Source organism: Pseudophryne corroboree, chromosome 9, assembly GCF_028390025.1.
Source record: "Pseudophryne corroboree isolate aPseCor3 chromosome 9, aPseCor3.hap2, whole genome shotgun sequence".
In the NCBI taxonomy this organism is placed as follows: Eukaryota; Metazoa; Chordata; class Amphibia; order Anura; family Myobatrachidae; genus Pseudophryne; species Pseudophryne corroboree.
The window spans coordinates 147,663,189-147,676,967 of NC_086452.1; positions in this window are offsets into that span (position 1 = coordinate 147,663,189).

Consider the following 13,779-nt stretch of genomic DNA (forward strand, 5'->3'; position numbering starts at 1 on the left):
CGTCAGGACAAGAATAACTTACAAAACAAACAATCTTACCTTATATAGCCCACCACGCAAACCATCCTGCACGCTGTGTGTGCTTCCTGGACGGGGTTCGATTACATCACCCCGGGGCGACGCGCGCTCTCCAGCGCCGTTTCCATAGTAACCCGCCGGAGGCATTCACAGCGCTGCAATAACAACAAAGAATAATCACCTTGGAAAGTGTATAGAAAACGTGAAAAACATCAAGTGTGAAAAAAGCTACTGCTAGAAGTGATATAGAGGCAGGGCATGCATTAAATGTATATACTGCGATTACAATGATATATTAGCATAAAAAAACATACGTCCACTGGTATATACTAATTTCTAGTGGCATGGAAAAAGGGACTAATTAGCTCTATAATAATTAATAGCCTGGTTTTATAATAAATACTCAGACACTATGAGAAAAAAACATTTGGCCTGGTGGAGGGGCATATACATGACTAGAGAAAGCACCCCAAATTATTGTACTCATTGAGACCGTACGGTGAAAGTGTGCGGAGCTCAAAGATCCAACGGGCTTCCCTGCGTAATAACAAGGCACCCCGGTCACCACCACGTAAGTTGGCAGGAATATGGTCAATGACCTTATGTCGTAAACTTGCCAATGTATGTTTTGCTTCACGAAAGTGGCGGGCGACCGGTTGTTCTTGTGGGGTGCCAGAGAGGGCAGAACGTATGGCTTGACGGTGCAGTGCCATTCTTTCCTTAAATTGTCGGATGGTCTTACCCACATACATTAAGCCACATGGACATTTAATGTAGTAGATGACAAAGGAGCTTTGACAGGTTAAGACATGCTTGATATTAATTTTAGATCCAGAATGTGGATGAGTAAAGAAAGAACCACATTCCATAGAACGGCATGTAGTGCAACCTAGGCACTTGTAGCAGCCAGGCCGTCGTGTAAGAAAAGTTCTAGGAACAGATGTGTCCATATGTGAAATGTCATTCTTGACAAGTATGTCACGAAGATTACGGTTCCGCCTATAGCTTGGCATCAGCTTGCAATCTTGAAGAGATTTTAAGTCCGGATCTGCCGTGATTATGGGCCACAATTTCTTGCCATTTTCCATAATCTTATGGTTGAGAGGATGAAATTCCTGGACAAATGGTATTCTTTTGTCCCGTGTCTCAGCAGAAGTTTTAGGAACAAGAGAATCCTCTCGTTGAGTGGTTAACACCTGGTGTTTGGTATCCATCAAACGGGTGATATCATACCCTCTGGAGACAAACTGTTGGATCATCAGATCTATTCGTTGTTCTGCTTTAACAGGCGTGTCACAAGTGCGGATTGCACGAAGAAATTGGGATTTAGGAAGACTCAGGGATACGAAGCCAGGATGTTGGCTGTCAGCCATCAATATGGTGTTTCGATCGGTAGGTTTCTTATATAGATCGGTGGTGAGTTTCCCATCCTGTATAGTGACTTCCACATCAAGGAATTGTACCTGTTTGTCACTGATGGAATAGGTGAAGTGTATGTTGTCATCCAAGGTATTGACATGGTCCATTGCGGTCTGAAAGGCTTGGCAGGTACTGGTCCAAATGATGAATAAGTCATCTATATACCTGGTGAGGTATAGGATATGAGGCCGCATCATGGGGTTTAGCAAGAAAAGGTTGTGGTCAATGTCAAACATAAAGATGTTAGCTAGGGACGGCCCCACGCAAGATCCCATAGCGCAGCCTCTCAGTTGGATGTACCATCGACAGTCAAAAAGGAAATAATTCCTAGTTAAAGATAGATGCAATAACTCGCAAAAAAGGTGTATATCTGGACCACGGTATGCCAAATTTCCAGTGACAAATCTACGGACGGCCTGAACTCCCCTCTCATGGGGGATGTTGGTGTATAATGACACCACGTCCATTGTACAAAGATGACAGCCCTCTGGTAGTATAGGAAACAAGGATAATTTCCTAAGAAATGTAGAAGAATCTTTCAGGAACGTGGGTTGATCCTGGATTAGTTCCTGCAGGAAACTGTCCAAGTATTGTGATATAATCTAATACATATACATTTAATGCATGCCCTGCCTCTATATCACTTCTAGCAGTAGCTTTTTTCACACTTGATGTTTTTCACGTTTTCTATACACTTTCCAAGGTGATTATTCTTTGTTGTTATTGCAGCGCTGTGAATGCCTCCGGCGGGTTACTATGGAAACGGCGCTGGAGAGCGCGCGTCGCCCCGGGGTGACGTCATCGAACCCCATCCAGGAAGCACACACAGCGTGCAGGATGGTTTGCGTGGTGGGCTATATAAGGTAAGATTGTTTGTTTTGTAAGTTATTCTTGTCCTGACGAAATTTATGAAAATAAATGAAACGTTGACTCATTGAAGCTGCGCTGTCAGCTTGTTATTCAAACCAGCTTTTTGCTCCATAGCAAGTCCTTTGAGTGCCGGATCTTTTTCACTCTGCTATTAACTACAATATTTTGGCACCGAGGCACTTACATTGTTTATTTGGATCCTAAGGAGTGCCAGTCCTTACAATACTATATGTGAGTGGGGTAGCCAGAGCAATTGTCCGTCTTTGCAAAATGACGGATACTACCCATGGTCCTCACATCTGACAAGGCACCCCCTGTTTTATTACCAGGATACAGACTGTCTTGTTTTCTTGTTTTTTTATTCACTTTTTTCAGCACTTATCATTCCTTTTGGAATTTTTTTTTTTTTTGTGTCTGACACTGCTGTTAAATATGGCAACGGGTATTGAGCAATCTACCCATAGTGGATACAGGGATGTTCCCCTACCACTAGGAGAAGTGTTATCTCTCTCGGAGAGTGAGGCGGAAGGCATTTTATTTCCTGAGATTACAGACACTTTTGAGAGTACAATGCCTAATGAACAAATCTTTTTCAAACTTCTCAAATTAAAAAAGAAAGAGATTGATTATTTTTTACATGGCTCTACTTTGAGTGATTATTATCGTAAAAAATTGATTCCCAGGGGATTCCGGATTAAAAATGCACCCACTATCGGTAAATTCAACCCAGAGTTTTGCCGACGGTGGGTGGCAGTATTAAATAAATGTAGTTTTGATTTACTACTATTGGTTATCGAAGAATCCCAACGTGAACTAACCAAGATTAAAGACAACATCAATGCCTTTGAGGCTACCTTGGACAACACGTTCAAAAATGACCCGGATACCCAATGGATGACTAAACTCCAAGAGCAAGTTGACAAATACCGACAGGAGTTACTGAAATTCAAGCGCGACAAGCTTTCAGTAGTGCAAAGGGATTATCAACAAGGTTCTGTTTATCCATGGGTTAACAACCCAGGTGTCTCGACTAAACGACAAGGATTGCCCAGATGGCGACAACGACGTGATCGGGCCACACAGGACTCTTCTGGCACGCAATCATCACAAAGCGACCAGGATGGTGAACACTCTAAAACTCGTGGCAAACCCCCTTTAGGGGTTCGTACCCGCGCTCAACGCGAGGCACCAACAAAAAAACCCGGCGAGGCGGCCAATGGAAAAGGATCTACAAACAAGAAGCGCGCAGCCAAGAAGAAGACATAGTTTTTAATCTGTCCAAAAGAACCTTATCCAGTGATGAAATAAGCATCCTCAACAAAGGCCTTTCCTTTATACCATCTACTACTTTTGACAAATTTACCTGGACTGTGGACTTACACAAGTTCACCCGACAGATTAGATTAAAGGAGTTCTTTGACAAACAGCCGGTACAACTCCCGGCATCTCAACTGCAACGATTCAAACCAAAATCATTTTTCGATCTTTCTTCTTCTAACAATTCACTCAAAGTCTTTTCCAGGACTCTCAATAAAAGTGCAATGGATGAATTCAACAACTTTGTCCCCCCCAGAAACAACCTCACCAGAGCTGAAAGAACAGCCCTGAAGAATTTACACAACTATAAGGACATTGTCATCCGCCCCGCAGACAAGGGCGGGGGGGTGGTGGTTCTGGATCTCGAATACTATCGCCAAGAACTGCAATCCCAATTAAATGACACAGAGGTGTACAAGGAGTTGGGGTCGGACCCTACAAATTTATTTAAAAGTGAATTGGACGCCATCCTCAAGGAGGCTACTGAAAAAGGGCTCTTTACAGAAACTGTCCGCCAAGCTTTAACCACAAATCACCCAAAAACACCTGTTTTGTATTCCATCCCGAAATTACACAAAAATTCCAGTTGCCCGCCTGGACGACCTATTATCAGTGCACGGGAATCCATTTATTATATTATATCACAATACTTGGACAGTTTCCTGCAGGAACTAATCCAGGATCAACCCACGTTCCTGAAAGATTCTTCTACATTTCTTTGGAAATTATCCTCGTTTCCTATACTACCAGAGGGCTGTCATCTTTGTACAGTGGACGTGGTGTCATTATACACCAACATCCCCCATGAGAGGGGAGTTCAGGGCGTCCGTAGATTTCTCACTGGAAATTTGGCATACCGTGGTCCAGATATACACCTCTTTTGCGAGTTATTGCATCTATCTTTAACTGGGAATTATTTCCTTTTTGACTGTCGATGGTACATCCAACTGAGAGGCTGCGCTATGGGATCTTGCGTGGGGCCGTCCCTAGCTAACATCTTTATGTTTGACATTGACCACAACCTTTTCTTGCTAAACCCCATGATGCGGCCTCATATCCTATACCTCACCAGGTATATAGATGACTTATTCATCATTTGGACCAGTACCTGCCAAGCCTTTCAGACCGCAATGGACCATGTCAATACCTTGGATGACAACATACACTTCACCTATTCCATCAGTGACAAACAGGTACAATTCCTTGATGTGGAAGTCACTATACAGGATGGGAAACTCACCACCGATCTATATAAGAAACCTACCGATCGAAACACCATATTAGGGCTGACAGCCAACATCCTGGCTTCGTATCCCTGAGTCTTCCTAAATCCCAATTTCTTCGTGCAATCCGCACTTGTGACATGCCTGTTAAAGCAGAACAACGAATAGATCTGATGATCCAACAGTTTGTCTCCAGAGGGTATGATATCACCCGTTTGATGGATACCAAACACCAGGTGTTAACCACTCAACGAGAGGATTCTCTTGTTCCTAAAACTTCTGCTGAGACACGGGACAAAAGAATACCATTTGTCCAGGAATTTCATCCTCTCAACCATAAGATTATGGAAAATGGCAAGAAATTGTGGCCCATAATCACGGCAGATCCGGACTTAAAATCTCTTCAAGATTGCAAGCTGATGCCAAGCTATAGGCGGAACCGTAATCTTCGTGACATACTTGTCAAGAATGACATTTCACATATGGACACATCTGTTCCTAGAACTTTTCTTACACGACGGCCTGGCTGCTACAAGTGCCTAGGTTGCACTACATGCCGTTCTATGGAATGTGGTTCTTTCTTTACTCATCCACATTCTGGATCTAAAATTTAATATCAAGCATGTCTTAACCTGTCAAAGCTCCTTTGTCATCTACTACATTAAATGTCCATGTGGCTTAATGTATGTGGGTAAGACCATCCGACAATTTAAGGAAAGGATGGCACTGCACCGTCAAGCCATACGTTCTGCCCTCTCTGGCACCCCACAAGAACAACCGGTCGCCCGCCACTTTCGTGAAGCAAAACATACATTGACAAGTTTACGACATAAGGTCATTGACCATATTCCTGCCAACTTACGTGGTGGTGACCGGGGTGCCTTGTTATTACGCAGGGAAGCCCGTTGGATCTTTGAGCTCCGCACACTTTCACTGTACGGTCTCAATGAGTCCAATAATTTGGGGTGCTTTCTCTAGTCATGTATATGCCCCTCCACCAGGCCAAATGTTTTTTTCTCATAGTGTCTGAGTATTTATTATAAAACCAGGCTATTAATTATTATAGAGCTAATTAGTCCCTTTTTCCATGCCACTAGAAATTAGTATATACCAGTGGACGTATGTTTTTTTATGCTAATATATCATTGTAATCGCAGTATATACATTTAATGCATGCCCTGCCTCTATATCACTTCTAGCAGTAGCTTTTTTCACACTTGATGTTTTTCACGTTTTCTATACACTTTCCAAGGTGATTATTCTTTGTTGTTATTGCAGCGCTGTGAAGGCCTCCGGCGGGTTACTATGGAAACGGCGCTGGAGAGCGCGCGTCGCCCCGGGGTGACGTAATCGAACCCCGTCCAGGAAGCACACACAGCATGCAGGATGGTTTGCGTGGTGGGCTATATAAGGTAAGATTGTTTGTTTTGTAAGTTATTCTTGTCCTGACGAAATTTATGAAAATAAATGAAACGTTGACTCATTGAAGCTGCGCTGTCAGCTTGTTATTCAAACCAGCTTTTTGCTCCATAGCAAGTCCTTTGAGTGCCGGATCTTTTTCACTCTGCTATTAACTACAATATTTTGGCACCGAGGCACTTACATTGTTTATTTGGATCCTAAGGAGTGCCAGTCCTTGCAATACTATATATATATATATATATATATATATATATATATGTAAAAGGTATATTTGTGAGCCAAGGTTTATATTGGCCACTTGAGAAAAGCAAGACATTGTTAATATCAACTTTTTTCTTATATTTTTCGGTGATAATGGATATATATACTTTGATTGATTTCAGAGATGTTTAAATTGTGGTTTTAATAACATTGTCATAACATTAGTATTACATTGTTACAAATAAATTTAGATATTTTTATTGTATTTGGAGCAAATGGTTGCCCCTTTTATGAACACTGAATGCCTAAAACAATCTATGATTCTGCCTATAAGACTGAGAGTGTTTAACTAGCACATTATCAAACCATTGTTTCTTGTGTCTTTTCACCTGCTTAAGTGCAGCTGTAATTTTGGATGCATTCATAGGCATTCAAGTTGATTTGCTTCTTATATTACAAAATGTACTTTATTTATTTAATTCATCTTATCAGCTTGAATTTGTTTGAGTTGTTGTTTGTACAACTTGTGTGTATTTTCATTGATGTGGATCATGACAATCAGCTGAGTGAAGAGCAGGAGAAGCAAACACATACTAGCGCTGCAGCTGCTGGCAGTCCTCATAGAGAAGCCTTTTTCACCTTCTTCTACTATTTCTGCACCATCTGCACATGTGGGGAGCAGTACAAGTTAAGCTGGTGATGAGGACATAATAGAAATTGAGGATACTTTTGTGGGAGTGGAACAGAATAAGGGGGATATGTGTGTACTAATCCTATCTGACAGTGAGTATGAGGAAGTTGATGATGTTGTTTGAATCAGTCAGCCACCAGTTGTTGAGGATCTTGCCCATGATAAAAAAAGAAATTGATTGTGATGCCTGGGCATAAGACCAGAAAAAAAACGCTTCTTGGGTGTGGGATTATTTTTACCTAAATTCTGACAATATCTGTGAAGGCATCTACCCCATCTGCAATGCCAAAGTAAGTAGAGGCAGGGCATGTTAACCATCTAGGAACCTCCTCTACTTTACGTCATTTGTGGCAAGTTCATGAAATTTATTTTACAGCATTATAATGTAATTAACACCCTCATCATCAACCTCCTCATTAGTGATTGGAGGTAGACCTTCCAAAAAATTGTTTTGCAGGGGCCAGACAAACCATGCACAACATCCACAAAAATGGCAGTCCCCATCGCTGAAGTGCCTGGTTAGTTAAACGCATGTTCTAGTTTTTAATATCCAACATAACAGTGGGTGGGAGAGCCCAAGGACAATTCCATCTTGCACCACTTTTCTTTTCATTATGGGCTGTATTTTTGTGGGGCATTGGTGATTATCTATTTTGCATAGGCAAACATTTTTATTTGTTATTTCTCCCTCCAACAATACTAAGAAATTTGTAATAAGAAATGTGCCTCACACAAGTTAATTTTAACTAATCATTCAATCAATCAATCAATCAATCAATCAATCATTCTTGTATTTAATGCTATTTTTCCCTTGCAGAACTGCCTCACAAATGTTAATTTGAATGTATCAATCGATCAATCAATCAATAATTTTTGTATTCACCTTTTAGTGCTCTTTTGTCTTTTTGCTGGTAGGCCTCACAGAGAATATGTGGTAATTCACATCAATCTCTGCCCTAGTGGCCGAAACAGTTGCCTATGTCCATAAATCAATAGAACAATATTTTATTTATTCTTCTTTTATTGTCTTTTTGCCAGTAGGCCTCACAAAAAATATTTAGTCATTCACATCAGTCTCTGCCCTAGTGGCTCATACAGTTGCCTACCACAATCTATCACTCAAGCAATAATATTTTTTTTTACATTTTCTTTTCTTACCTCCATTTTCTTGTACCTCCCTTGGGCGTCTGATCTAGCTGATGAAAACATTCTTGGTTACTTTCTATGGGGTCATATAGTTTATCAAAATGCCATCATGTCTGCCACTGCCCTGCCACTCTGTTTCCAAGATGTACCATATGTGAAGATGAACAGCCACGTGTGAGGCCGCCCACTGCTCTCCCTTAACATAGTCAGCTAGCTCAGTGCAACCTCTTGGCCTGCACTGGATGAAAACAATATTGTGAGCTGTGAGGTGGTCAGAACATTCTGGAAATGAATGGAAATTAATGCTATTGAGGTTTATTGAGGTTTACAATACTATAGGAACAAAAAAGGCCTAAATTATGTGATTTTAGCCGTTTTCATAATTAAAAAAAAATACAGATCCAAATCCAAAACACGTGAGGGCAATTTTGTCAAAACCAAAACAAGAAGTTAATACAGATCCAAAACACGTGGGTCGGCGCATATCTCTTCTTTTAATTACTGTACATAGCCTTACTATATCACTGAGGAATAAGCTCTGAACATCTTCATAGAAATAAGTAATATTATTTTAGAATATTATTAATTATACACATTTTAAATATTTCAGTTATTCAAACATAAATAGTGCTTTAATTTTTTTGTGTGTCATTACCCAGAAATCATGAAAGAGTCATACTTACAACAGTTGCAAAATGAAATACACACATTTCTCTTGACCCATTAACAATCAGCTACTTTATATTTTAGAATTATTATGACATATTGTAATTATTTTTAATCTGTGTTGTAACTATTGGAGATAATTATCAAACCTTCTAAAGAGTAGAGAAGTCCACAAGTGTAGAAATTGCCCATTCCAGTCATGTGCCCTCACTTTGGTTTTGGTTTTGGATCTGTATCACCTTCGTGTTTTGTAATTAGATTTGTTTTTGACAAAATCACCTGTGCGTGTTTTGGTTCTTTTTTTTTTTTAAACAAAAAAATAAGGAAAACAACTGCAATCACAGAATTTTGGCCTGTTTTTGTTCCTACAGTATTATTAACATTTAAAACATTATTTTCCAGTCATTTACAGTCAATTTTAACCACCTCACAGCTCACAATATTGTTTTCATAAAGTTTCTGCACATTTACACAAGTGTAATTTATATTAATTTTCATGACCAACAAACATTAGGAAAAATATACATTATTTATTTATTTATTTATTTATTTATCTGTCCTAATATACTGTAGGTGAATATTATTAGTATTACATATAGAAAGTATATTGACGGGCAGTGTAAACTAAATGTAAATTATTAAATGATATGTAAAGTTATGACATTCAGACAGTCAAAAGGCCTCCTTACTTCTGAAGGTCTTTATAATGTAAAACGTAAATGAGGAAACTTAATGAGGGGATGGTCCATTTCTGATATTATTACTTTGAAATAAGGTTTTTACATCTACTAACCTTTGTTCTTTTAAGAGTATGTAATCCTTAATACTCTAAAATTAAACATAGAAGCGCTTAGTGTGAATTGTACCGCTCATACCTGTAAAAAGAATGTGAGTTATTTAAAATGTTTACAGCCCATTTTTGAGGTTGTTTGTTATTGAGGATTAGGTTGTGGAGTAATGAGGATTCCAAATGAAAAAGGTCAGAGAACAGAAGTTAGTGATTTTTCCGTGCAGCAGTCCCGTCCTATCTGACCCTGCTGTACCTACTTTGTAAGCCGCTGGCCGCGGCTTACTTCCGGTTTCTGGACCTGGTTTCCTCACCGCTGGTTAGCGGTATGCGAGCGGGTTGCTCTGCCGTGCGTCCAATGATGACGTGTAACAGCGTCTCCTTCCTCCGTCTCTCCAACGCGTTTCAGGCTTTGGTGCCCTTTGTCAAGGATGAGGGAGTGTTGTTTCCTTTTCCTTTTTATTTGTTAAAATTCAAAAAAACTTTAAAAAAAAACTTTATTATTCCTCCATTTAAAAACAGGAACTAGTCATTCCGGAAGTTCTATATTTGGCGGCAAGCATGTGCCTATAATGCCCATTCTATTTTATATTCTTTTTATATTTCTAAAAATTTGTGGTATGGTGGTTTTCTTTTGTATGTATAAGATTGTTAATGAGAGAATAGATGCTAAAAAATTATTATATACAGTTAAGAATTATTTTACAGTTGTCCCGGGTCTGGCCACTCTGACAGAGAGTAGAGGGCCTGGGCTTCTCATACCACCCACCGTCTCTCCTGCCCTGCAGTTTGTTGATGGCTGCCTCCACTCTCCCATCTCCCGCCGGCCGCTACACCTGCAGCAAACTATTAAAGGAGCCCACCGGCTGGTGCTGTACAATAAAGTTTATTGTTCAGTGAGGTGTGACGTCATGACATCGGCCACACCAGAGCACTGCAGAAGAGAAGAACCCCCCAGTCTGAGAGGCAGCATCAGCAGCATGGGAGGGAAGAGGAGAATGCTGAGAGGTAGAAGGGGGTCCGGGGCTGACTGGCTGGTGAAACTAAATAATTTCTCTGCTAGAAATTATTGTAAGTAACAGGCTGGTTATACGATGTTTGCTGGGTGAAAGATTTTTATTACCTGGACATTCCTGAGCTGATCTCTTACCCTGTGACTCTGCTATTACCTCTCTATGCGTAGAAGACTTAGTATATGTGTCCAAGCCTGCCTCCCAATATGCAGCAGCTCCCCCTGATATTCTGGCTATGAAATAAATTTGGGGGCAGGAATCAGGATGTAAAGTTTTCCAGCCCTGGACTGGCTCCTTCAGTTTCCGTGATGTCCAGAAAGAGAGGCCTCACATACACCCCTCAGTGCTCGCTCTTCTTTAATCTGCTGCCGATACCAGGCCGCAATAAGGGATGGAGTGGCAGGAACTTTAGTTGCCAAGCCTGAGAGGGGGCCTGGGTGGCAGCTGTGGGGTAGGGGCCAGGTTGCCAGCAGCTTACAGCTGGCACACTGGCACTCAGCCATGAGGGGTCAGAGCCAGCAATATTTTGAATTGGTCAGTCCCAACCCCCACAATTTTCCCCGCCATTTCTGGTGGGGTTTTTTCCCATCAAAGGAGAGCAGCCGACCCAAACCGCAGCTGTTCCTCTGATGATGAAGGGAGAGAGAGTGCGGGACGCCAGCAGGGGACCTGCAGCTGTGGCGTCATCATTGCATTAAGCGGTGATAAGATCAGGGAATCTGTCTTTTACTGGCCATGCACTGATTGGTGGTAGTGGGAGGACGGAGGAGGGTTGGGCAGCGGGGAGCTGTGTGTGCACTGTGCATGACTGGAGGTGGGAGAGCTGCTTCACTGCTAATAGATGAAGGATGAAGTTGGCGCCACTCTGGGATTATTCACCAGTATAATTGGCACACACCGTTGTTTCAACTTTTCAATTTAATTTATATAAACACACCGTCGTTAAAATTTATTATTTAATTCTATTTATAAATTCTTATGAAAATGTATAAGTTAAATTGAAACGTTTCTTGCCGATTCTTATTTACTGGTGTACAATCCTTGAGTGCCAACAACTTAATCTATTATATGATGCAACTTTTGTGGATAGCGCCCTGGAAGCTGAACTTTATTTGCTTAGCGTCGAGCTTCTTTATTATGTTTAATTATATATGGAATGTCCAGATATCCCAGGTTTGGCAGAGCAAAAACAGCAGGATAGAAGGGTCCAGACCATGGGGTTCATTCAGATCTGATTGCTGCTGTGCGTCTTCACTCAGCGGGTGATCAGGTACTAACTGCGCATGCGTATGCACCGCAATGCACAAGTGCGTCGGACAGCAACAAAGGGCATCTCTGGTCAGCGTTGGGATGGTGCGAAAAATCCGTTTGCACAGGCATTCGCAAGGTGATTGACAGGAGGAAGTCATTTGTGGGTGGTAACTGACCGTTTACTGGTAGTGTCTGAAAAATGCAGGCGTACCCAAGCATTTTCAGTGAGGGTGTCTGACCTCAGCTCCGGCCCAGATCAGCCTGATGTGATCGCACTGTAGGAGTAAGTCCTGGGCTGCGCAGAGACAAAGTGGATTTTTGCAGCTCTGCGTACACATGGGATTGCACACTTGCACAGCAAATTTACACTCCCCCTGGAGGCGGCGACTATCTGATCGCAGGCCAGCAAAATCAGCAGCCCAGTGATCAGGTCTGAATTAGGCCCCATGTGTTGTCTCAATCAGTTGTCAGCCAGAAGCTAGGCTAATTGTGATCAGCCTTTAAGTATGTATTCAGGGCACAGGGACTTTGCTACTGAGGTAATTAGCACCGAGAAGGGGGTGTGGAGATGTCAGGGCCACTGTTCCCTGTGATAGGACTCTGTGCTCTGCCTCCTGTGCTCCTGTGCTGCTATGCTGATGTGATCTTGAGCTACTATGAGCTGATATGAACCTGTACTGCTGTAACATATGCTGTTGGAGAGCTGCCTACTAATCTGAACTGCAGGCCTGGTGTTTGAAGCTATAACCTGCCTGTGCTGGCAATAGTGTTGGATTTTTATCCTGTATATGTGATTTCTTGTCACAAAATATATTATATACATATATATAACAATAATGAATCGGTGCCTCTGAATTGTCATAACAAATATTGTTAAATCACCAGAAAATCGCCTATTGGCGAAATATAACACTTAAAATCCAAGTTGACAAATGTGTACTTATTTTACATATTTATTAAAACATTTATAAAAAAATATCAAGAAAAAAAGAAGAAAGAATTCGAAATGCCCTATGGTGGTGCACACAGTCTTGTATTAAGATATAACTTTTATTGAATTATATGTTAAAACCAGCGAATATTAAAAGGAAAGTAGAATCGTGTAAATAGAAAAGAAATAGTGTTTAAAATAAAAGTGCTGCGCACTAGATGTCATCGGATTCGCTCATGTATTGCTAGCAAAATCTATAGATGGTCACGAGTGTGTCAAAAATATTCCATGTCTATGTGTGTTATATTATACTTTTTAGATAGCTGAGAAAGCTGCAAGAATAAATGTCCCACAAATTAATTGTATTCCTTCCCAGGATTCCAAATGTGGGATCGTTGAAACCAAATTCCAGATATCACCTTATGTGGTGCTAATGATTTACTATATATTTTGCTGAATTGTCTCTCAATTAACTGATCAGAATGCTAAATGTGTACTGTGTCTCTTTGTATCTCAGAGTTAATATACAAGCTCAGTCATAAGGTCTCAGTAATGTCTGTGTGTTCTAGCTCCATGAGCAGTGTTGTATCCACTGAGAAAGGAGCATATGAAACATTCAGATACAAATGTATCCACTAAAGGGAAACAGTTATTAAGCTCTGACAGTATCCAATCTTTTACTTGTCACAAGATTTTATCATAGCTTCGCTATGGCTCATAGAGAGCTGTGACAATTAATGATAATAAATGATCAGAAATCTTTTAAACCAGATATTGTTGTACATCATATTTGTTCCCTTGGGATCCTTCTATTCAAATAGATG